This window comes from Colias philodice, unplaced genomic scaffold (assembly GCF_061535455.1).
Source record: "Colias philodice isolate Cphi_HAF_F1 unplaced genomic scaffold, ilColPhil1 Martin Lab GWU primary ptg000018l_1:1-1108441, whole genome shotgun sequence".
Lineage (NCBI taxonomy): Eukaryota > Metazoa > Arthropoda > Insecta > Lepidoptera > Pieridae > Colias > Colias philodice.
The window spans coordinates 645,902-672,773 of record NW_028322190.1 but is presented as its reverse complement, the minus strand read 5'-3'; the positions used below and the strand labels follow the sequence as shown (position 1 = coordinate 672,773).

Here is a 26,872-nt window from a genome sequence, read left to right as displayed (position 1 = left end):
TTTGAAAGTTTTCCCTTTCGTCAAAAGCTAAAAGAATGTTATGATCTATTTCGCCATTACGTCTGAAATACTAAAATTAATTGGATTAATTTTCATCTATCGATAAATATATAAATAAACGTATCGAATATACTTCGTACTTGGAATAAAATGTTGATTCGAGGAACACAGTAAATTAAGTTAATTTGGTGAAGGTTACATCACTCCGAGATAAGAGAAAGTATAACATAATATCATTAAAATGCATCGTCTTATTTTCAATTACACATCTATACTAATATTATAAAGAGGAAAAGTTTGTAAGTATGTATGTAAGTATGTATGTATGTATGTATGGTTTTCACGCAAAAACTACTGGACCGATTTCAAAAATTCTTTCACCATTAGAAAGCTGCATCTTTACTGAGCAACATAGGCTATATTGCATTTTCAAAAAAATTAGAGATCCTTACCAAAAATGCAATAATATAACCCAAGGTGTAAAAAAATCCTCAATAAAACTTCTGTCATCGCGTGCGCTGCGGAATCTATTGAAGATAGAACAAAAAAATGTTCTACAGTATTATAGAATGGATCAATATCTACAAGAAAGTCCGCGATACCATATGTCCATCTTCAGTAGATATGTTACTACAACAACTTTTTTACGTTTTCAAAGTAAATAGAAGTGCCGACAGTAATCAAACCATGTTATCCATACACATATATTAATCCTTATCCCATTAAATGATGTTTTATTACAGACTGTTTCAATACCAGCAAAATACTTTTTAAATGAAAGATATTGGATATTCCATTCAAAAGATATAACGAATTTGAAAGTGTCAATCTACAGAAAATAGTAGGTATACTGTTCGAGCAGGCCGTAGTGCGGGGGTCACGGAGGAATTCTACCAATTATATGCGTCTTGACGGAACACAGTGGGGTTGTCCACGGCCCCTCCCCTGGAGGCCGTGGGTATCTATGAAAGATTTCCCCACTAAAACAAAAAAAAAAGGCCGTAGTACGGGACGGGGTAAAGGTGATTTTCATGTGATTAAAAATTAAACCTATAGTCCGACCTATAGTAGACTTTTCACTGTAACGATATCGCTATCTATGCGGGTGAAACCGCAGGGCATTGCTAGTAATTTAATAATTATGTACCGCTAGTATTAAGGTTATTTTACGTGTGAATAAGAAAGACAAATTGTATTCGTTCTTGTAACTTCAATTAGTTCTAAATACATAATAGGAGAGAGGAATCAGGGAGTTTAATCTTCTTATATATAAAAATGAATCGCAAAATGTGTTGGTAAGCGCATAACTCGAGAACGGCTGAACCGATTTCGATAATTCTTTTTTTATTATATTCCTTGAAGTACGAGGATGGTTTTTATGTAGAGAAAAGATGTGTTTTTTGTACCTCGGGCGAAGCCGGGGCGGACCGCTAGTAGGTTATATAATATATTTATGAACCCATTTTTTTCGTATTTCTGTATAAAATATTTTTGTATATTGTATGTGTTTAAATTCAACATAATATGAAATATATATGCTGATAATTGAATTATGTAGAAAATGCTGAAACTAAATATAATATGTAGTTGTCCCACACTGACCATAGGCGTTTGAAATTCCTACAATTTTTGAGGTTATAGTGTATTTATGTAGGTGTGATGATAAAATAGCAAATTGCCTGCTTGTTTAATTTAATAACTAGCAAAGTGAAGGATCATCGTGCAAAAAAGCAATATGTTGAAAAGCTGTAATTATAAACACAATTGTAAAGCTTCGACGCGTTCACTGAACAAAATAATATGTCAAGAATGTTACGTGTTTTTTTTTATTGTGATACTAGTGTTTAGTCGCGGTGCTGCTCGCGAAAACAGATTTGATGATAACAATTTCTTATGCCCTTTTTCTGACGATTACAGTAAAAATAATTATGAAAATTAAAAAAATACCATAATAAGCAACTCCGTCTTACTGCGCTGAAGGGTCCGCATGCATTTTGATACAAATATTTTGTTTTATTTATGTAAACCTTCATACTTTATACGTCTATAATTTTAATATAAATAGTTTTGAATGTATCAAAGTTCAAATCTCAAACCGTGGCATAGATCCTAAAAAAACATTAACTGTCTATGGCCCATTGAACCGCTGTCTATGACAATGAAAATACACGATTATTAATATTTAATTAAAGCCTGTGCTATATCAGCTAGAGCCAATACAATAGCTATTGAAGTCGGTTCACTGGTGTTATTGAAACGTGTGATAGTTATTATGTAAGGAATTGTATACAATTTTAACCCATCATTTAGTGATTCAATTTCCTTCTTAGTGTCGATGACGTAGGTGTTAAAGAAAAGGGAGGTTCTAAATTTGCCTCACATAACGGTGGAAAATAGTATAGTATCTATGAAATTACAGATTACAGAAAGCTTTTTAAATACAATAATTGAAATAAATACCTTTCTATTAGAAGTTAATCATTTATAAAATCACCACTTTATTGTTGGAGCTTGAGATGGAAAAGCTACGGAAAATATACGTTACGATATTATCGAAAAGAAAACTTAAGACGAATGACTGGGATGTGAGGAATGTCTATCACATGTAGTACACGAAACCAAAACAATAGGCAAACAAAATATAGCAAAATAATAAAAACGTGACGCGCACGAGGCAGCGTGTGGTCCACATTTCGCTAGCGGCCACCATGGCTATCTCTCATCTGCATTGTTTGCTGGACGCTCTAATAGCCAGCAGTATTGACATGTATGTAGATAGCGGCCGGTGACACATCCGCGAAACTATGCTGTTTTTTGTCTTAAGAGAATGAGCGGTCCAGAGACCGTCTGTAGGTTTTCAAGTTATAAGGATATTAGGGAATAAAAAGAGCACACAGGGAGATTATGTAAGAGAGACAAATAAATGGATTACACCATTGATACTACCCGTCTTGGAGATTTCCGTAGTTGTGACACAACTACTGGACTTTAAGCATTTTGAAAAGCTGCAATTACAAATTACAAAAAGCAAGGCCTTTTTAAAACTATAGATAATTCTGACAATCCATTTAAAAGAAGTTGTCCGGAATTTAATGAATCGAATAGAATCTGGGACTTAGATGGTCCCGGAAAATAACATAACACTGCTTTTCTGGGCAGTCGTCTACAAGAACCCTAATATTTCTACCATCAGCTAACAAAATTCGTTACAATAGCTATTTCTCATTGATAGATACGTTTTAAAACAATATAAATCGTACAAAAACTAATCAAGTAATTCCACTCTAAGGCAAGTTAGGAACGCATTGTATAGCTGCGCCCGCGGCGTTGCTCGCCCATTGTTCTAAGGGACCATTGTTACCGCTTCTAATGGTACATTGAATATTATGCAATTGTGTTTCTGATGCGCAAACTGAATAGAGCCGATGAAATATTTTAGAACGAAAAGCCTTGGGTTCGCTGCCTGTAATGAAGGCAGGGGAATTAAAAATTCTAACACTTTATAGTTTTGCAAAGCATCTATAAGGTTATCATGCTTTGTAGTAAAGGTATAGTGGGACATCATACTTTTATACAATACCCCTAATATGCATGTCTGATGTCTCCGAGATATTTCGCAGTATAAGTCTTATTTCAGTATTAAGTTTTATTTGTCGTTTGTCATGTATTTAACTTAACTGTAAAATTCTCAATTTTCCGAAAACACGAAAAAATGCAACACAATTTATCCGTATTTATACGCTCAACATTAAAAATAAGATCTAAAACCTGATCAAGTCCGGCACGCTTGTGACACCGTCCCCATTGCCCATACGCAGCGCTATGCGAGCCGGGCGTTCTTTGCTAACCTTTTTAATTACTTGTCGATAGATAGAGATTTTATTTTATTTATTGCTAGATTTTTGTAATGTTTTGTAAATATTGGTAGCGTGAGGCAGGAAATTCAATCACACGAATCAAAAATTCGAGAAATCCGCATTGAAGAAGTAAAATGTTTAAAAAATTAATAGTAGTTTTATTAATCGTAGTTTAATACGGTATTCGATGTATAAGTTTTCCAAGAATTGAAAAATCAGCTATTAAATAAATTAATTCATTACCTATGACCTATGTACTTCATCAAAATTGAAAACAATTCATCGTTATAGCACAGACTAATAATAATATACTACGTATACAAGTTATAGGTATGTGTCATTTTGGGAATTAGCAAAAATACTTGATGATAAGCGTGAAAGAGTTCCAGACTCCAGTAACGTTATTTAGTTTTACTTCACAACCCTCAAACAATAATTATAGTACATATTTTATTAAAAATAAATAGGTACTTAATAAAAATTCTATCCCTACTTTCCCACGGAACGTCGCTAGTCTTCCCATGGACACAAGAAATAATCAAAAAAGTGTAGTCCAGATAAAATATAGATCGTTAAAGTCGATACAGTTTGAATGCACAGATGGCTCTGTTTTGTATTTTTTTACATGTTCGTGGCTTGTGCTATCTCGCGATCTGACGACTGATTGGATAGTCGGAATATCTAATGCGCTAGGCTGCAAGTCATGAGTGGATGCTCTAGGTTTTGCGGTAACTATGTGATCTAAGGGTGCACTGTGTTGAGTGAGATGAGAAAATGGAGAACATTTGATTTTCCTCTTTATTTCATTAAGATATTGTTACACAATTTACTAATTTATTTTAACAACACTTTCTACCGACATCAAAAAACGGGAGTGTTCTCAATTGGATTGAATATTTTTGACCGTATTTCGATTTCGATTGGGCGAACCGAATTTGAATGGTTTGTCTCATTAAAATGTTGTTTAGTTCTGAATATTTTAAGGTGGCTCAGTTTTTTGTTAAAAATAATTATGTAAAAATAGAATAATGAAGTCTAGACGTTTCTTAGTAGACGAATTCTCATTATTTATCTGTCCACTGCGCTGCGTTTTCACAAGAACTTATTCAAATCCAATATCTCCAAAGAATATTCGTATAAGTAAATCGCGCATCGCTGCTACTTGCGCCGCAGTTGCGCACGCGCAGCAATCTGCGACAGACGTCTGTAATTGATCAGCACACCTGTCGGTGGCCGACCCACTCCATCTTGTCTCTTAATGCCGCTTAACCCGTGTTATCTTGTTCACTTTGGTAGAGTATAACGGATGAATGAAATAAGTAAAAGTATTAACTAGTCGAACATATTATTGTAACTATTTATTATTTGCGGTATACCTACCGTATACTTGCGTAGAAAAAATTCTTGAATATTTTATTTTCTAAAAGGAAATTGTTTGTACAGACTACAATTTACAGTCAGTCACATCCATATTGAGATGATGAAAGTTTTAGTTTTGGACTTGGAGACAGACTTGTTAAAAAAAACAGCTTACCGAATTTTTCCCGGAATTATTTTCTGAAGCGACGATAAATTACGTAGGTCGTGGGTATTATGAGTTACGACGATTCAAAAGCGTTTTAGAAATAAGTCTTAAATAAATACGTAAGATATATAACAAAAAACCTGGTAATACTCCTCACACGATTTGACCAATAGTAGGGATTGAAGCGACAGCCGCTCGCGCAATAGTTACGAGACATTTACTACGTTATTACGAACAAAGGTGACAAAGACTAACATATTAGTTTAAATAACATTAAGTATAATCCACTTAAACGAAAAAGTTTATCGCATTATCGTTTCAATAAATCACACATGAAAATTAAGCTTCCATAAACGTTTAATATACTTAAATCGCACACTAAAATAAATCATTCTTTTACCAACGAGTTTCTGATAATCTGACTCCGTTATTAATTTATTCAATGCCCCATAAGGCTGTATTTCAAGTTAAATGGCGTGAAAGGGAACTTATGGTAGCTGATTAATGTTTTCCATTCGATTACGACATGATACGGAATGTGAAGTCAAAATGGCCGACAGACGGTACGCCTACCGAAATTATACGTTTTTTGACACATGCAGGTTGATGATATTTATGTGTTTACGTTATTGGTCATTGTGGTGTTAAATCTGATTTATTTATGCTTGCTGATACTTAATATACTTATCTGCCAATGAAGTCAAGTTGGAGAATTTGTACGTCCTACACGATACGTATTTAAATAGTTCAATTACAGGTAAAAGTTAAGTAGTACGAAACTATACTTTTAAGTTAATTATCTTTATATGTTTTAATGTGGGCTTATTTATATGAGTTCTGTTTTCGCAATCGGTTCGTCGGTCGGCAAGTTAAAATCCCGTACCAAAGTTACACATAACAATTATTTGTCAACACACCTAGGTATCAGTTCTATCTAGTCTTCCCACGAGTTGTAATTCAGGTCGATACCAGAGACAAGACACTAATTGTTTTGCACAGATAAAAACAGAATTGCTACTCTGTGCTCAAAGTTTGCGTAACGCTTAAGGTGGTGATCGACTAAGTCAAACATGGTAAAATGTATTGAAAAATATAGGTGATAAAAATAAGAAGAATAACATGGGTTAAAATGAACCCTTCATAGAGAAAATATTCAAAGACAAGATAGTCGTTTTGAAAGAAAAAAAAGCAAACTTTCAATAAGCTTTTGTAATTAAATATAATCCAACAGTATCATCCTTTGAAAAACATCATCATAGTCATTATGGATAACGTATTGAATAAGTTTGCTTATTAAAATAATTAAGAAAATGACACAAACAATTACTATATAAATTATAAACACTATAAAGCCGTGCTAACCGCTTCAATTTTGTGTCAATGCGAATTATCCATGTTATAAGTTATAACTCATAAGCAAACACCGCATATGCATCCAAGTCGATCATCACCTTAATATTTGCACAAGAAATGAGTAATTTATGATCTGTAACGCGTTTGCGACACGTGTTCTCAGAATATAGTGGACTTGAGTGGACTAAATGTTTACAAAAACAATGGAAAGCCGCTTGAAAGCGCTTGTCAAATTACACTGACATGTGGTCAGTCACGAAGGCTTTTAGAGCTAAATCCACAGATAAATAAATTATATGACAGCTTTTTTAATATGTGAATATATTATTTAATCTGTGGAATGATGAAATAAGAGGTTCCAAAGCTAATCTTTTTAACAATGTGACGAAGAACTAAAATTTAGAGTTATTTTAAAGGTATTTGTAAAAAGTGTATAATATATTCTCCACATGTAATATTATGTGGCGCATGGAATTGAAATTTAGATTTTTTACAAAATTATTACCTTTTTAAAATATACGGTCGGATCACAAAGGCCCCGCTTCAAGGTTTATCTGTAGAGAAAATAAAAGAATATTAGAATTGTCCAAGGAATTGTCTCCCAAAAACACACATGTCTAAGTTTTTATCTAAATAGATTCTACAAAAACACGTACGTCTACTAAATTAATTTCAGATCTACAATTTCGACTTGAGGTTTATAAATCTGAAAAATGAAAATGATCTTTTCTATGTACATATAATAAATCTGTAGAAGGGTAAATTCTGTACATTGAAAATATTGAAAAAATAAATAGTAGGGGGTGTTACTGGATCGATATTCGATACCAAACCCAAATATGTGATAAAAAAAATTTTTGTCTGTCTGTCTGTCTGTATGTGAAGGCATCACGTGAAAACTAACGGTTCGATTTCGATGAAACTTGGTATAATTATACCTTATTATCCTGGGCATAAAATAGGATACTTCTTATCCCGGAAAAATACGTAGAAAAAAAATAAATCTTAATTTTTCCGCGCGGACGGAGTCGCGGGCGGAAGCTAGTCCATAATAAACTTTGAATCGAGTGCATACGAAAGTCGAAACAACTATACCAAGTTTACCTTCCTCATATCTAGTACTAGCTGTGCTCCGCGGTTTTACCCGCTGTGCTCCGGTCCTGAGATGATATTATATCCCTATAAGCCTTCCTCGATGAATGGGCTATCTAACGTTGAAAGAATTTTTCAAATCGGACCAGTAGTTCCCGAGATAAGCGCGTTCAAACAAACAAACTCTTCAGCTTCATAATATTAGAAAAGTGTAGATTAAATCGAACACAGGAAAACAATCAAACTACAAAAAACAAAACCATCAAATTTAGCTGGTCAATGTACCTACGTGGTTACCTACAGTAACAGGTGGACCCGCCCGGGGCATTTTTACTTTCCAAGTTACCCACCCACTTATTATGACGAAATCTTACCTTTCATTAAGTATGAGGAAAATTGTTCAATTCAGAGGAAAAATTGTAATTTTATATGAAAGAAAGGTAACGGTACAGATAATATTAAACTAGTAACAGTGATCTTTATGAATTAATTAAATAAAAATATAGTAGAAATTAATAAGTGAGGCTGTATTATACGCGAGCTGAGCACATTGAACATTTTTCATATCAGAATTTCATTTAAATTTCAATGGTTTTCTATTTCAAATTATAAACATCTAAGTTATATAAGTAATTTAAATATTATATGCCCTTAAAAATAATTATCCTAAACAAATGAACACCAGTTTTTAGATAATATCTTAGATAATAATTATATTCTTTACTAGCTGTGCCCGCGACTTCGTCCGCGTGGAATAGTGACTGCATAGTAGTTACTACTTAACACACAATTATTGAGTAAACACGTCTTGAAACACGTACTAAATTATAAGTACATACTTACACATTATTATAAAGTTAAGAAATAAAATAAATAATAACACAAAAGAACTGTTAGTAAAATTTATTACTAAACTGAGCTATAAAACTTAGGTACAGAAGAGTTCAAAATTTCCAGGATGTGGTTATTCACCCGCTCCCATATTCCTTCTACTTTCACAGACTTTCAACTTTTCCCTTTCACCCCTAGTAAATGGCAGAACCGATTTTGATCTAAACCATGTCTAATCATACCTATATATTATGTACATGTCATATCCTTTCGTTTGGTACTCCATTTGGATTATTTATCCCCACTATCACCCCTAAGGTGCCCTATATGTAATAAACAGATTAACCAATTTTGACTAAAAAAAAAACATGACTAATTGTAATTCACACGTCATTTGATATGCCGCTTGATTATATTATTTGACCACATTCGATTATTCATTCCCACTTTTACCGCTATAAATCAATAAATGGATGAACCGATTTTGATTAAATATGCCTCATCATACTTCTCACGTCAGGTCATGCCCTTTCATTTGATATGCCACTTGGGTATATTATTTGACAACTTTTATACCTATATCCAATAAATGGATGAACCAATTTTGAAAAAATATGTCTTATTGTACTTTACACGTCATGTCTTTCATTAGATACGTCACTTGAGTATATTTGATAAAATTCATTTATTTATTCCCACTTTTACCCCTATATCAAATAAATGGATGAACCGATTTTGATAAAATTTGACTAATTGTTTCTGACATGTCGTCTATTTTCATTTGATATATCACTTGGGTATAACCTACATTAACAACCTACATTAAGAACATTCGTTTTTTTCATTCCCACTTACCCCTATATTATTATAATATAATAATAAACAACTAATGTAACAAAAAAACGCATCTAATTCGTATTACCCGTTAGCGAGCTACGGTGGCACAGACAGACACGCAATACACACATAGCGGTCATAACACCCCTCTTTTTGCGTCGGGGGTTAAAAATATAATACCTACGACATAATTTCAAAGACCTTTTATATAGAAAATTTACCTAGAAGTAACCATAATGCTATTTGTGCAGGTTTTAGACTTATGAGCAAAAATCTAAATAAAGGTCCTTTGACCCCTCCTACTACCCCCTCAGCATAACCACCCCCCCCACACGTTTGGGGTCTTTCGATATGATCATCTGGACATGTCAAGGAATAACTTAAGCGTATAATTTACGTAATAAAGTAATTCATGTATAGAATGCCTTAGCAAATGTTCGCTGTGATTACTTAAATGGTCATAACTTTTTTATTTATGAACCGATTGACATGAAATAAACACTAAATGTTAAATGAAGCTTACCACAATATATTAGTGAAAACCGCATCTAAATCGGATAAGCCGTTTCTGAGATTAGCGTGTTCAAACATACAGACAAACAGACAAACAGACAAACAGACAAACAGACAAACAGACAAAAATTTTTTTAACAACAGTTTTGGGTTTGGGATCGATTAAGTAATAACCCCTGCTAATTTTTTTTTACATATTTTCATTGTACAGACACCACTTTTCTAGAATTTTATTATATGTATTGATGATGACTAGCTGTGCCCGCGACTTCGTCCGCGTGGAATAGTGACTGCATAGTAGTTACTACTTAACACACAATTATTGAGTAAACACGTCTTGAAACACGTACTATCATATACAACTAAATTATAAGTACTTACACATTATTATAAAGTTAAGAAATAAAATAAATAATAACACAAAAGAACTGTTAGTAAAATTTATTACTAAACTGAGCTAGGTATAAAACTTAGGTACAGAAGAGTTCAAAATTTCCAGGATGTGGTTATTCTCCCGCTCCCATATTCCTTCTACTTTCACAGACGTTCAACTTTTCCCTTTCACCCCTAGTAAATGGCAGAACCGATTTTGATCTAAACCATGTCTATTGTCTAATCATACCTATATATTATGTACATGTCATATCCTTTCGTTTGGTACTCCATTTGGATTATTTATCCCCACTATCACCCCTAAGGTGCCCTATATGTAATAAACAGATTAACCAATTTTGATAAAACATGACTAATTGTAATTCACACGTCATTTGATATGCCGCTTGATTATATTATTTGACCACATTCGATTATTCATTCCCACTTTTACCGCTATAAATCAATAAATGGATGAACCGATTTTGATTAAATATGCCTCATCATACTTCTCACGTCAGGTCATGCCCTTTCATTTGATATGCCACTTGGGTATATTATTTGACAACTTTTATTCCCACTTTTATACCTATATCCAATAAATGGATGAACCAATTTTGATAAAATATGTCTTATTGTACTTTACACGTCATGTCTTTCATTAGATACGTCACTTGAGTATATTTGATAAAATTCATTTATTTATTCCCACTTTTACCCCTATATCAAATAAATGGATGAACCGATTTTGATAAAATTTGACTAATTGTTTCTAACAGGTCGTCTATTTTCAACTAATGTAACAAAAAAACGCATCTAATTGGTATTACCCGTTAGCGAGCTACGGTGGCACAGACAGACACGCAATACACACATAGCGGACATAACACCCCTCTTTTTGCGTCGGGGGTTAAAAATAATACCTACGACATAATTTCAAAGACCTTTTATATAGAAAATTTACCTAGAAGTAACCATAATGCTACATATTTGTGCAGGTTTTAGACTTATGAGCAAAAATCTAAATAAAGGTCCTTTGACCCCCCCTACTACCCCCTCAGCATAACCACCCCCCCCCACGCTTGGGGACTTTCGATATGATCATCTGGACATGTCAAGGAATAACTTTAGCGTATAATTTACGTAATAAAGTAATTCATGTATTAGAATGCCTTAGCAAATGTTCGCTGTGATTACTTAAATGGTCATAACTTTTTTATTTATGAACCGATTGACATGAAATAAACACTAAATGTTAAATGAAGCTTACCACAATATATTAGTGAAAACCGCATCTAAATTGGATAAGCCGTTTCTGAGATTAGCGTGTTCAAACATACAGACAAACAGACAAACCGACAAACAGACAAACAGACAAAAATTTTTTTAACAACAGTTTTGGGTTTGGGATCGATTTAGTAATAACCCCTGCTAATTTTTTTTTACATATTTTCATTGTACAGACACCACTTTTCTAGAATTTTATTATATGTATTGATGATGATTAGGGCATGAATATCGGAATCTCGGAATCTCGCAATATCGGAATCTCGGAATGAAAATTGCGATATTACAATTCCGATACTGAGTGATCCAATATCGTTATATCGGAATTAAGATTTTTTTTTGTTCAGTGCTAAATCGTTAGAGGTTAAAATTTGCGGCAATTTAAATAATTAGCCAGATTTAAAAAAAGAAATAGGTATAGTGGTGATTGAAATGACGCATCTCAGTATGCCTATCTCACTCTTTCACAGCGTATAACTCACTTGCTTATTCGCTCGCACAGAGAAATATAGCGTCTTACCTGCTGTGTGCATCAGCCACTTTCATGAACTGTGAGAGTTAAGAGGTGTTTGTGTTTTCTGGCGATGCGATGAATAGTGTGCAACATTGTTAAAAATGGACTCATCAAAAAAAAAAGAACTCGTTCTCAGAATTTCTCAAAAAAACGCTCATCAAATGTATGGGATCATTTTCATCGATCGGATCACGGATGACGGCCAGACCGCTAAGTGCCAGATATTCAAAAATAGTATTGCTTAAAACATGTTTATTTTGAGTCAGTTAAATTAAGTTGTTTAGCAGTAAAATAACTATTTTCATACCAAATAAAAGATTATGTTTATGATTATAATACGTTTTTAATTAATAAAATCCACCTTTTTAACATATTTGTCCAATTCCGATATCAATATCGGAATTCCGATATTGAGCTCAAATATCGGAAATCAATATCGGAATTCAAAACTATTCCGATATTACATGCCCTAATGATGATTGATGATGATTATCATTTACGGTTACGTTAGTATAATACGCTACATAAGAGATCTTATAAAATCAAAGATATTAAATAAGATTTAATAACCTGATTGAAATTAATTTAATTAACACTAAAACTTTCTGAATTGGAAAGCAAATACCATGTAAAAGCTGATTAATATATACATTCCCGCGCAGACGCAGCACCGCGCCGCCGCGGCCGCGGCGGCGGCCGTCTCATGTGTACGGTCAGCAAAATGAAGTGAGTAATTTTATGTACGGTCAGCAGAAATGATAAATATTATTTCATTGGTTTGAATTTTGAATTTTCAGATTCATTTTATAGTGAAATAGAACAATTTAAATGAAAAAACATATTGAGAGTGTGTAAAAAATAAACCTTAATGTAATCGCTGTAGATACATTACATGCACACCGGTTAAAAGTTTAAGTTAGTGCTCATTTAAAAATTATATTTGTAAAAAATCAAAAGATGATTGCACTTGGCATTTAATATAATATAAATTATAAATTCCGCTTTTCTCGCTCGTAGTAGTTTTATTGTTTACTTTTCAAATACAAATTTTCATTAAAAAAATATCATATCACAAAAAAAGGTTCCCACATACAGACAGCATATAAGTGGAAATATGTATAGTGTGTAACAGTGTACTGTGTGGTCAAACCAGCGATCGAAAGTGAAACTGTGTGACGTAGATCGGTCAGTGACCCGCGATAAGAGATAACGTGTTAAACCTGAGGTCATTCGTTCTATACTTATTTGGATTAGGAAAAGTTCTAATAAAAAGTATTAAAAAGTATTACCACGTATTACTGTTTGTAAAACGATAGTGTTGTGTGGAATTAGAGTTATCTTGTTGAAAATCTAAGATGTAAAATATTTTAATGGACGTCTACTAGGTTTTCGCATTGCCAATATAATAAACTAGATTTCCGCCCGCGGCTTCGCCCGCGTTTTCAAAGGATAACCCGCATAGTTCCCATTCCCGTGGGATTTCCGGGATAAAACCCAGCCTATGTGTTAATCCAAGTTACCCTCTATATGTGTGCTAAATTTCATTGTAATCGGTTCAGTAGTTTATGCGTGAAAACCATACATAGATACATACATAATTACAAATTTTCCTCTTTATAATATTAGTATAGATAAAGGGAAAAAACGCTAATGTGATAAACTCAAGATACATATTATTATTTATTGCATTGTCTCCTCAAGTTTCAATTTAATCTGTCCCTTCAAAGTGGGTCAAAATCGAGTCTAAAGTTCGTACAAAACCGACTGGTTACATACGAACTACAAACATAGAAATGAAGCTAATAAAAGCGTGTTAAATAAATATCCAAATCTAATCGAATATATATGTACATATACCACATGTCCGTCCGTGGGCAGCGGCCTAGAATTCAAACTATGATCGCATAATTACGTAGTTTCGAATAAAATATGGCAACATTGCAAATCTGTCAATGAAGGTCTACTTGGAATTAATTTATCACAAAATGGGCATTAGAAGGGAAATATTTTTAGGTGCGGCAATAAGGGTCGAATACGGCAAAGAGCTGAAGTTTGCGGACTAGCTTTTGACCAGGACTTCGCTCACGTTGACAAAGCGTTTATTTATGAACTCTTTTTTTTTTACAGTACAATAGGGGAGCGCTTGGCCACGATCTCGCCTGATGGTAAGCTGAGATGTGGCCTAAGATGGAGCGCGCTGCCCTAGAATGTACCTGTTCACTCTCCTCTTGAAGACCTCCATATTGTACTCATCGGGGAACACAGATTCAGGAAGCATGTCCCTAGCTGTTCGAATAAAGAATGACGATCCGAACCGCTTTGTCCGGGTACATGGAACGTCAACCATGTGGCGATGCATGAACTCGTCGGAATTTGGTAAAGGTTTGGCAATATTACTTATGGCGATTGCAATAATATTGGCCCATTTTCACGCAAAAACAAGTTTGACATGAAAACGTTATTATATCGTTATTCGATAACGAACCGTAACGATAACCGTTATTGGAGATAGCAGTTAATTTAACGATTGTTAACTCATTGTAACCATCAGTTACGTATTCGAGTCATGTTACGTGTGATCTTTTTTGCATAATATGAGATAGGAATTATATACAATATGTACCTGCAATCGTTTTTTAGTTATAATTTAAACATAGAGTTTGTTTAAATTATACTTCGAGCAGTATTATATATGTTCAATTTAAATCGAGAAATAGAACGCAGAATTAATATAAAACGAAACATTTATAAGTAGCAACGTTTCGATCGTAGCGAGAAAGAAAACAATAACCAATTCGCGATTTAAATCCAACTACGTTTAGACAAATCCATTAACCACAAAAAACAGTAGTTATAACTAGAAATAGATTCATTCACGAAGTATCGATGCATTAAATCGATTACTCAACCTTTCATAGCCCATCGGCTCTGAGGCCGACACGCATCCTTGGCTCACCAGCCTCCCGGCTATAGTTGAGGTCAAATAACTAACTTATAAAATATTTGGAATATTAACAATGATTATATTGTGTATAACAATAAAGTCTTTTTTTAAGTGATTTACAATTTATTGTGTTTATGAAAAACACAGACACGGTAAAAAGTAGGAATAACTACTACGTTATTAAAATTAATCTGTACCAAATACCTACCTAATTATTACAATCAAGACGATATTATTATACTGTAAATGTGTTTGGTTTTGTTTTCTAAACCGACACAAGTCTGTCCACACTAATTGTTTACATTGTAACAAGTTTACAATATTTATCTCAGCAGTAGTGGTCTGAACAATGTGCGTATGAATTAAATTTTTTTATTTAATTTTTGCATGCTCTAGTAACGAACCCTCGACCTTTCTATGTAAGTGTAGGGATCTTATCATTTAGCCACAGTTCAGATTAATGTTTAACTATTTATTAGTATAGTATGATATTATCTCTAGTTTAGCATACATCTGTTTCAATGTAAGCAAGGGCCTGTAAGGGCAGGACCGGCTAGCCGCTAATCGTAGCTTTCTCAATCACTTTCACAGTTTCATATTATTTAACGTATGGGTGTTACTAAACGTTAAAAGTAAAAGTTGGTATCGATAGGCGGCTCTATAGATATAAATTACACTGAGGTACCGGTATTTATGTTTTTCTACGTTTACCTATAAAATTACCAAAAACTGATGCAAAATAATATGTTCAGAGTGCGGTAATGGCGTAGTTATTTTTATGAAGATTATAAAATAATTAAATAAATAATAATCCCGCATTATCTGGGATTATCTATGAAATTCAATCCCTCACGTGAAGGAATAACAAACATATACGAAAAATATACATACATAAACATAATATACATATGTATAGACTATAGACTATAGCGTGATACATCCACGAACAACCTTACAACTCAATTTACGCTGTATTTGAGGAAATAATCAAAGAATCGATAAATATGTTTGTTCAGGCATCGGTACACTTTGTACCTCTTCAAACATTCTTTGGCTTGACCAAACATACACGAGGTCAATACTCAATATTATTGAACTTCAATATTGATTTATTTTATTATAAGGGATATGCTTTGAGGATAACCTAAAAGCGCATAAGCACTAACACCCATTTCTTTGCCCGTGTTACATTAATGTAGCTTATTAAGGACAATACATTTCTCCAAGATAATAGCCATTTATTTAATTTTAATATGAAAAGATTACTATTAATTATTAATTATTATTCCTTACAAATCAGTGAAGATTTTTCAAAAGTTATTTTAGTAGTTGTGAAGAGCACCATAATTCTCATCATTTTATAGCTAATAGATACTTACTTCAATATAATTTAGGTATCTGTTAGCTATAGTGAACTTTTTTACGGTCCTTAAAGCTCAGACAAGAACTACACTTACCAATAGAATCATTAATCGAAATCAATCGCTTCATCTCAATTACAACTCAATTTCCACTACAACCTATCCTTGAAACACATTTTCAACTCAACAAGGTTCCGTATAACTGACCATTCATTACATAGGGTTCAGTCGTGAAAGGTCTGGACCTTAGCATTTAAACTACAAGACCGTAAACAAATGCTGCCACTCTTAATTGTAACAAAATAACATGCACAGAAGCTTATTTTCTATTCTTTATAAATTTATAGCTTATTTTCTGTTATCAATAAATATAGAAGTAGAAATGTATGGTCAAAATGAATTTACTTCTCTTCTTTTACTCGTTGAGCTGGCTGAATGAATCGGCTTTATATTTTCTTCGATCCGATCGAAATCAATAGCAGTCTAATCGTAACGAGGTGTGATACATTTAAAAAAAATCAGACATCTTCAATTGATGTCTAAAATTTTTTGAAAAAGCTGAATTTCACAAACTATACATAATACATGTAACTTTCACTTGCGGACAGCTGATGTTATACGGAGAACGTTATAGAAAAGTTGAAAAATATTAATTTAATTTAACTTCGATGAATACGTACGTATCATCATGTTCTGATCATCCCAGCTTTGCCTGCGTAGACCCAGACTAAATAAACTAATTAAGTTATTAAAGCTTGAGATACTCTATTTTTAAGATTTAATTAAATGATTATACAAAAAAATATTCACATACATTGAAAACCCATTTATAGGCAACCGTGAAACAGGCGGGAAAAAATGACACCTATCTCACTCAATCATACATCGAACTAGGAAGAAGCCCGCGCTTTTTCAACCTGTCATCCGACGACAGATTAAAAATCCCACGGTTAAATATGGCGGATCGATAGAAAGTGAATATTATGCTAATAGAACCTCTTCGGAAAGGCAGATATTACAAAATACTTTCCCTTTTACGTACGAAGCTTTAATTAATAGATTTAATGTTTTGACCATTATCAACGCAATAAAAATTACTATTAGAGTAATTTATTTTAGCTATAATGATTTACATAATACTTAAGTAACCTGATAATTAATGTCATGCTCTGTGAGCCAGAAAACAAGAAAGGACTTGTATGCTAATTTTATATGTAAAATTACTGATAGCATATGTTTTGTATGATTATAAAATTATTTGATTCTCATATAAGATAACATTTCCATAAAAAATTAATTCACTTTTGGGAATGTTCAGTCTGAATAAAAAAAAAATAGTTTAACTCTTCATCTATGACGTATCTCCTAGCTGTCAATGTGTCTGACCATTCACCAATCGGTAGTCAGTATTTAAATGACCATAAAGAAATAGAAGAATGTGCCGCCATTAAAGCTATCGTTAAAACGAACTTATCTCTTTTTCTCCAACACTTTCCCACGAATTGTATAATTTTGTAAGTTTTATTCCAAGACTGTTTGCTCAGAATCGCCGTTTGCAAGTAGCAAACGGCGACGTGAAAATTTGTATGAAAAGTTGGATCATAATTTAAAAAATATAGTGATCATCAGGTACCTACCTATTATTTATTAATAAATAATATTTTAATAAAAAAAATACTTACCCAATTTAAAAGCGCAATTTCCGCCAAACAGTGCTTTGAATAAAATTAATAAGAAGGACAAAACTATAATTTTTAACGTCGCGTAGGCGTAAATTTTGGCGTGGTGCAACTTTTTAATACAATATGATTTTATAATATTTAAATATTGTTAGTCTACAAGGTAACGTTAATATTTGACATAAAATGAAGATAAAAAATTACATTTTTAAATATTTTATGTCCATGAGAGAGCGCAGTTTCGAGACCATTTATTTTTAACAACACACACAACCAAACCATTTCTATTACGACGATTCAGAAATTTTCCTAATGAGTAAAGTCATATTCAAATGAGAGTGTTATAATCTTCTTATATATAAAATTCTCGTGTCACAATGTTAGTCTGCATACTCCTCCGAAACGGGTGGACCGATTCTCATGAAATTTTCTGTGCATATCGGGTAAGTCTGAGAATCGGCCAACATCTATTTTTCATATGTACCACAGGCGAAGCCGGGGCGGGCCGCTAGTATGTATATATTATTATTATCTAATAAAAAATGTACATGTAAAGGCTTATACGCAATTGACACTTAATACTAAATCCCTTAACAAAAAAGTACACCCAGTGTTTTTTGTAGCAACCAGATTAATCTAGACCATAAATGGTTCGAACCTCTGATGGATTATTTGTTAGAATTTGACCCACAAAACCTTATACGTCTATGCGTAAGGGCATCTGACATTCTATTTGAAAATATATCTTGTTTACTTTGAAGATATAATTAAAGATTTAACAAAAGTGGTGTTTATCTGTATATAATCTTATGTTTGTTTATATTTTGGTATGGAAAATACGATTGTAATATTGAAAAACATTGGTACAATAAATGGAAAAAATAGAATGCATTATTTACTTTCAACTCCAATAAATTACTTTTTTGTTTTATAAATTTAACTAGCACTACTTTACGAAATTGTTAGGATCATTTAATAACTTGTAGGTATTGACTATTGACATACATCGTAAATTTTAATTTAACTAGCTTTTCACCTGCAGCTACGCTCGTGTTGTCTAAAAAACTTATACGCACCTAAACCCGTGCGTTATTTTGAAGTTGTAAGTATAATAAGGAACAGACTGAAAGAAAGCGAGAAGTGACCAAAACACATTTGACCAACTACTTAACGAGCAAAGCCACGTGCTACAACTAGTTGAACAACACAATAGTTGGAACCGATCACATATTTACATAAGAAGCGGCGACGCAGCCGGCCGAGACGACGCGCTCCATTTACACCGAGATGCTAGCACTAAATAACATTTCATTTCATATGTACCGACTCAATCTTAATAGATATAGATACTTTAATAATATCTGTTTTATCGCTCACTTTACTAATTATATGTACAATAATGTTTTATAGCAGAAATGTTAGAAATACACGTGGATCCTGAAATCCGTTAGTCTTTAATTTATAAATGTATAAATTTCGCGCAGAATAAAACACCAGAAAAAACAATAAACCTGCAATGAATGTAGAACATAAAAAATAATTTTAAAAGTATCAGAATCGGTAACAATTTATACAAAAAGGGCATACTGTTTACCTGGTGTACCAGCTACACTTAAAAGTCTTACACGGCCGAAATCGCATTTAAATAATTAGTTTTAACTCAAGCTTTTAAACACGGAAACGCAACCATGAATTAGATAATCAGCCAAGATATAACATTAAATATTTTATTAGAGACAACGGTATAAACCCAGTTGTATAAGTACCCTAACAACAAAAACATTACTTCAATTCATTTCAACTAGATCTGTGTCTAGATCCAGTTCATCTGCGATTATGACAACACATTTATACACACATGACCAGCAACAGTGTTGCCTTCCAATAAAAACATTGTTTCAATAACATCTCCATGATTAAAAAAAAGGCAATTTAATATAATTCAGCCATCAACATCAATTAGATGCCAAACTATTAAAAACTATATCAAATTCATTCACGTTGCGTGAACCGGACGAAATGGCGAGTCCGTGGGAATGGTCTACATCGAGGCATGGGCGCAGGATAATCAGAGATTGCCACCGAGTGCCTACGCGTACCAACCATGTCCATTACACATAGAAAAACAACAAACTTTTCTTTATTTTAGCTGCCAGTAAGTGGTATAGACAAGCTCATCTTGCGTCTTGACCAATGACCATCTTGACTGGACGTTTCGCGCGTAATTTGAAATTAGAATGTAATGGCGCGGTGCTATCGCCAATGTTTGATGTACTAAAAAAACATTTTTGTAACGATGTAAGAAAAACAAAACATAAACATTTTAAGTTACTATTTACAGATTACAAATTACAAAATTGTTGTAAAGTCAACAGCAGTTATCTTACGAATAACAGCTATGAATATTTCCTTGATAATAGCGCAGGTAAACTATTCGCGTTTTTTCTGTTTCCCGCTAAATCGCACGTCAAAGCGGGAGAATTAAAAATATATTAGACGCTTTATGACCGTCCACACTCCAGTGTTAAGATTGTGTGGTCTAAATAACCATTATACAGTAAAAACCACAGACCAATGGTCTGTAATCATTGGCTTAGATGCTCTATGAAGTATAATGTCTTTTTGTTACCAGATCGCCATAATAGTGCCTGGAAAGTGGGTGATCTTGACAATCGTAATAAATACTTCATGACTTTTGCTGTAATCGATTCTCTTCAATATAAATATGTAAATCAGTACGGCAAACTTGTGCAACTTACTGTGGTAAAGAAATAAAATATGATACTTACTAATATTCATATTTTTAGCTAGCAATTGTTTAGTGATATTTTATTTTGCTATTACCTTAAATAACATTTTTACTTAATATACATAGTAGATTATAACAGTAGGTACATATGCGATGTTAATTAAAACTAGAATGCAGAAGATCAATTTATTTTGTAGTAAAATATGAGACGCGTTACAAATGATAATAATCAAAATCATTTTAAGGTGTTCTTAGACGGAGTGATTTCAGTAATCAAATATTAAATTGTTAATGTAATGGTTGTCAAAATAACCAAAACGCAATGTATGATTTCGTGAGAACTTAAACGTATTGCTAGACGGTTTAAAATTTTTTCAATCTATTTAAGTATTGAAAAATATAAAATCTTTACTTTTTTTTTCTTTGCATGCGACTTCAAGTTATTTGTAGGACAGAACACTTATTAAAATCACCACTGTAAAATTGTACTAGCGCGGCCAGACAAATAAATAACAATGAAAAATATTTCCTATACCAGACTCAGTTTTGTATGCCATGTCATAAAATATAAACTATATGTCCGCGTTTAATCCCCGCCGCGTTTATCTGCATCGTCTATCGGCAGCTTAAAAAGGCCTCGGAAATGGGCCAACATTCCGCGGCCCATTAACCGTGGTGTTACCAGTTAGTGTTATAGTATTTAACTTTTTATTGCCAGATGATATCAAATTCTTGTGACTGCAACACTGCTCATTTTGTTGGCTTTGTCGGCGCGGTATTTTAATAGTAAAAAGTGACTTTTAATATTCCTAGTTTATTTGCAATCTGTGGCGTTTTTCTTATATTTGATTACACTGGGAGATTAAAAAATCTTTATGAGGATGCAATATAGATGGATATATAACTGGTATTGATTAAACGTACATCTGTAAATTATTGTTAATTTATAGAATTTATAGAAGATACTATAAATTAACAATTATCTTGACTTTTCTTGGTTGCCCTCCAGCGGAAATCGAACCCGTTGGTACAGTACACTATACCGGTACACAAACAAACATTACAAACTTGTAAAGTGACCTACAATTTTCTGTTTCTTCGTGAAATTCTTCTATACATAATCTAAATAAACACTTTCTCCTAAACATATATTATGTTCGAATTTTTAAGAACCAGTTTCGGTTATTGACAGTTATTTTATAATATTGCCAGATGCTAATTATAATTTATGAGTAAAGATTATAGTTTACGTAATAATACTGACGGACCTATACATATTGCATAAGCATCTAGTATACAATGACCCTTCATGTTTGTCTGTCTTTTTGAAGAAAATGCATCAATAAGATTCGCAGCACAAGATACTTTAGCGCATAAACTATCACTATACGCAAGTTATTAATACGTAATGAATAACGCCGTTTTAGTACAATTTTCTCGTATTTAATTAAATTGAATGACAATAAATGTTACTCTGGTGAAATTTTCTAAATCGGTTATCAGATATTCAAATCTACTGGAGATTTTAGTATCCATTTTAGTATAATAGCATCATACAAACAACTCATAACTATCTTCTCCACATAGTTGCATAGAAAGTACAATCAAACGATGGCAAAGCTCATCGCTTCCCGAGAGGATCGTAAGGTCAATCAAGAGAGTGGTCACACAATACAAGTGAGTGAAAGTGATAATTATTGTTAAACAATGACAAACGAACCGGTTGACGGACTAGAAAGTCATTTATTGATATAACGTTACATAATGTTATTCAATCCGCGACAAGTTGATGTGACAGATGTGTGGGTTGTTATCCCACTAAAATGTGTCTAGTAGTGTGCACTGTGCACCTACTAGATAAAAATGTAGGCGAAAGATAGTAACGCGAAAATAGTTAGGTATATAGAACAGGCATTCGAATACAATGAAATTAGTTGGTTGGGAATAAGTGACTATGCTAGAAGGTAACAAATGATGAAGAGAAGAGATTAAGTTGGTCCTTAAAATATTTTTCGCTTCGCTCGCTTCAGATTTTATAATGAGACATAAGCCTTGTCCTAGAAGAACGTGAGATCTAAATGTATTGAAAGAAGAAATGGATGAAATTAAAAGAAGCTTAAAAAAATGTATGTAGAAATACATTAGTATTAATTGTAAAATCTTGTACACAGTCGCGGTCGCGAGTATCCGACTATTATAAACTTGAGTATCTACGACAAATACCAGAACCTATAACAAGTAAATACTAAGCATATACATACAGGAAATATCAGATATAAAACTCAAAAATGTGCCCCAGTAATTAATAATTACCAATTCATAAAGTAAGAATCAACATGTAATTCATTACATAATGTGTTATGTGTCTCATACTTTATAATTACGCGGAGATCAAATCACTTTTAATCCGATTATGACGTTTGTCTTTAACTCTCGTAATATCAAATACGAGAAAATGGTTTCCGCATCTCAAGAATCAGGGAACCTAAAGCCTAACCAAACACTTAAACCTATTTATTATTCCACAATCGTTCACACTAAATCTATGGGACTAGATTATCTAACTGATTACCGTGAAGTGATATCCCGTGGGCGGATGGACTATCTGTCTAAAACCCTAATTGGTTGTACCTGTCCATTTGGTAACTAATAGCTATTGTTGGGCGCTAATATTCAGGAAAACCTTTTGTATTTTCGTCGTTATTAATTAGTTTTACATCTACACAAATGCAAGCAGTAATCTATCCAAAAAAAGACAACCACAAAAAAGACATGTCTCCAAATTTCCTGATAAGAGGTTGTTGTCTTCCTAATGCTAGATCATTTAAGTAAATGCATGATCAATGGCGCAACTATAATGTTGATTGTATCAAATTCATACTGGCCGTTCGTTATTATTGTGAGAAGACTATGTATATTGAGAGTGCATTTGCAAAACCAATATTTTCTTTTCTAACCTACACTAGTAACAAATTATAACATTCAATTACTATAAAATTGAAGCCTTGAAGCATTTGGTCCTATCTCGTTTTATGTATTTTATGATTTTGTTTATTTGTCAGACTCAAACAGACTCAAACATAAATTATCAAATGTGTCTTGCTGTAGGCTAAAAATAAGACAAACTCACCAAAATTAAATTTAAAAACAATGCATTTCACTACATTTTTATAGTGTATCACATAGAAATAATAGGTATAGTATATTAATCGCATTAGATACTTACAATAATAATGATCCCACAATATATGCGCTTCGATCTGCAAAGAAACACAGTTGATTAAAATCCAATTTCTCACAAACAAAAGACATTATAAAAGTAAATTAACCAAATAGTACATCATATTACAAATGTGAACAATAATTTGTTGTTGTAAAATGACTCAAAGCTTTAGGATGCACTTTATAAACTGCACATTAAGAAACATCATACTTATCAACCCAGTAAAACAGATTGAGCGCCTTACAAAGAAGACGAATGAAACATCATCTCAATCCAAATCCATCAAGCCGATAATAACAGAGCAAAACTTAACATGCCATACTAATATACTCCACAGATGTGTTCCGCAATCAAACTAATATACATCCTCAAAAATCTTCCGCGATCTTCTCTTTCGTAACAGTATAATCCAACAAGTGTACTATGGTGCATGAACACATGATCAGATCGGAATTCAATGAGTCGAGGAGAATCGGCTGATAACTAGTTGTTACGAAAACCTGTGAATTGCTCGTGTGGTCCAAGGCAACGCCGTGGGAGAATTTGATCTGCGTATGGTGCAAGGCATGAGCTTTCTTTTAAGGGAACAAATATGAACAGTACTGTTAAAGGTTTTACTCGTATTAGCTCTTTTAAATTTATAGTTAAATCTAAATATGGATACTACTTTTGTGTGATAAACTGTGAAGTAACGTGGTATAAAAATGCTACTAAACTAAACACAGCAGAAGTCGAGACTCTACATACGGTTCTTATGAATGAAGAATATCTTTGAGAGGACTGATCAATGTTTATTTTTTTCAAAAAAACATAGCTGCAGCTATGAATCTGGTCTGTCGAATCGAAAACTACCTCAAATCAGTTTAATAGTTATGATGCTGTAGAAAACATGGACATTACAGCATCAGAAGGAACAAACTAATGTCGGAACTTTGTTTTTCTATAGCTATCCATAGCAACGTTCGCATTTATAACAATATTAGCAGAAAATTACATGATGGAACAGGAGGATTTTAGGTCTTGTACAATAAAGTATAATGATCGAATCCACATTCAAGTATTCGGATCTTCGCTGTTGTTTGCACTTCTGCTTGTGGGTTATTACTATCAGGATATTTTTATAGGATAGGATTGAAAGTTCTTGGAGCATATTACAAATGTCACCAAGTGTGATATTCTGAACTAATGTCTCCGCTACCGCTTGTACATGGACCAAGGGTTACGCAACAAGCAGCACGCGATCATTACGGCTCGTACTGTATCGCTCACATTACCTTAACTGTTATAACAATCCGATATTTCGGTACATTGTCCTTCCACGCGAATTTAGTGGCGTTCAATGGTTTGCTGAATTAACGAAATCTTCTATTGTGTTCTTTTGAAGGATATGTGAGACGAAATTTTTAGGGAAAATAACTGTTGATCACTAAATGAGAGTTTTAAATATATCTTCTGTCATAACATGTGTGGATGAGTCATATTAAATATCTTTAGATTATAGAAGTTCAACTATAAAGTGCCTACTAACCTAACTTTTATATTTTAATTACAACGACAATAGACAAAATGAGAAGTAATTTACGTTTCTAGTCTGTTTTGCAATCCCTTGTCTACGTATCTGTATTATTGACTAATAAGGCCCTATTACTTCGATAAAAAACATCTCCTAATTACTCGGATTGTCTCCGGACAGGGCCAGAGGCTGTGAGAAACGGACACAATGGGGAATCCTCACAATGCTTGAACGATACACTTTTCAAATTCAAATTGTGCAATGCTATTAGAGGCTTTGAATTCAGACTCCATTCACACATGGATTTTAATTAAACAAAGCGTTTTCAAGTTTATGAGATTTTCGCAACGTTATCACTTATATAATATCGATATTTATTGAAGTGAAAACTTCTTTAGCGGCGTTGGGTATAAAATCTTAAACTCGCGTCAGGACAGGTGGCCTGATCGAAAAAGCGTAAGACGGATGTTTTTTTTTTAGCCCTTATATTCCATGCGTAAGACGGATACCATTCCAAAATATCAAACATGCTGAACGTTAATAATCAAGTTTTCACTTCTGCCGGCACTCCCGGAGTGCAATCCGTTTTTTTTTTTGTAATGTATGCCAATCGCCACGCCTAAATTATCTGGAATACTGTTTCTCAGGAATTATGAAAAGCCTTACTGATGAAAGGACTTTAAACGATGATTTTTTGTCCATCACAAAAAAACTTGCATATTATAATTGTCGATTTACAAATATGAAATTTGAAGCAGCAAATTTTAATTAATATTTTTGGCAGATAATTAACTCTTCACTATTTGATTGGCATAGTATATTATGTTAACGAAAACAAAACAACTGATTGCATATTTGCTTTTACAATAAACACCTACGCATTTGAAGCCTTGATTCTGACAAACATTTAAAGGTCAAGGGAAGTTTCAATGAGTCTTATATCTTACATAACAAAGAAATCGTGGAACTGTTAAATAATTTCACTTTTCATTATTTTTACTCATTGACTCGTTTAAATAATCTCTTTCTCGAACTCCTCTTTTTCGAACTCGTTTTAATCATTATTTAATTTTTAGTTATTTCAGCGAAATACACTCTGACGCTAGAATAAGTATCCATGTATCCTTTTGGTTATAAGTGATATCTCTTATATATTAATAGGTCGTTAATATGTATTTTCTATATAAAATTTAGATTCACTATTCTTATCAAGTTATCGTGA

The 26,872-nt window shown here is 33.0% G+C and overlaps 1 protein-coding gene across 4 annotated transcripts in view; it reads right to left on the bottom strand.

Annotated features, from left to right (window-relative positions):
- LOC149474844 (uncharacterized) overlaps nt 1–26,872 on the bottom strand; it is a 115,486-nt gene that overhangs the window by 76,312 nt on the left and 12,302 nt on the right. For 3 of the 4 annotated variants that reach the window (XM_089714080.1, XM_089714082.1, XM_089714083.1), the window contains exons 2-3: nt 24,141–24,174; nt 7,241–7,289 (exon numbers count right to left, since the gene is read on the bottom strand). The gene's annotated coding sequence lies outside the window, so the exon portion shown is untranslated. The remainder of the gene's footprint in view (nt 1–7,240; nt 7,290–24,140; nt 24,175–26,872) is intronic. The other variant, XM_089714081.1, reaches the window with a different exon arrangement.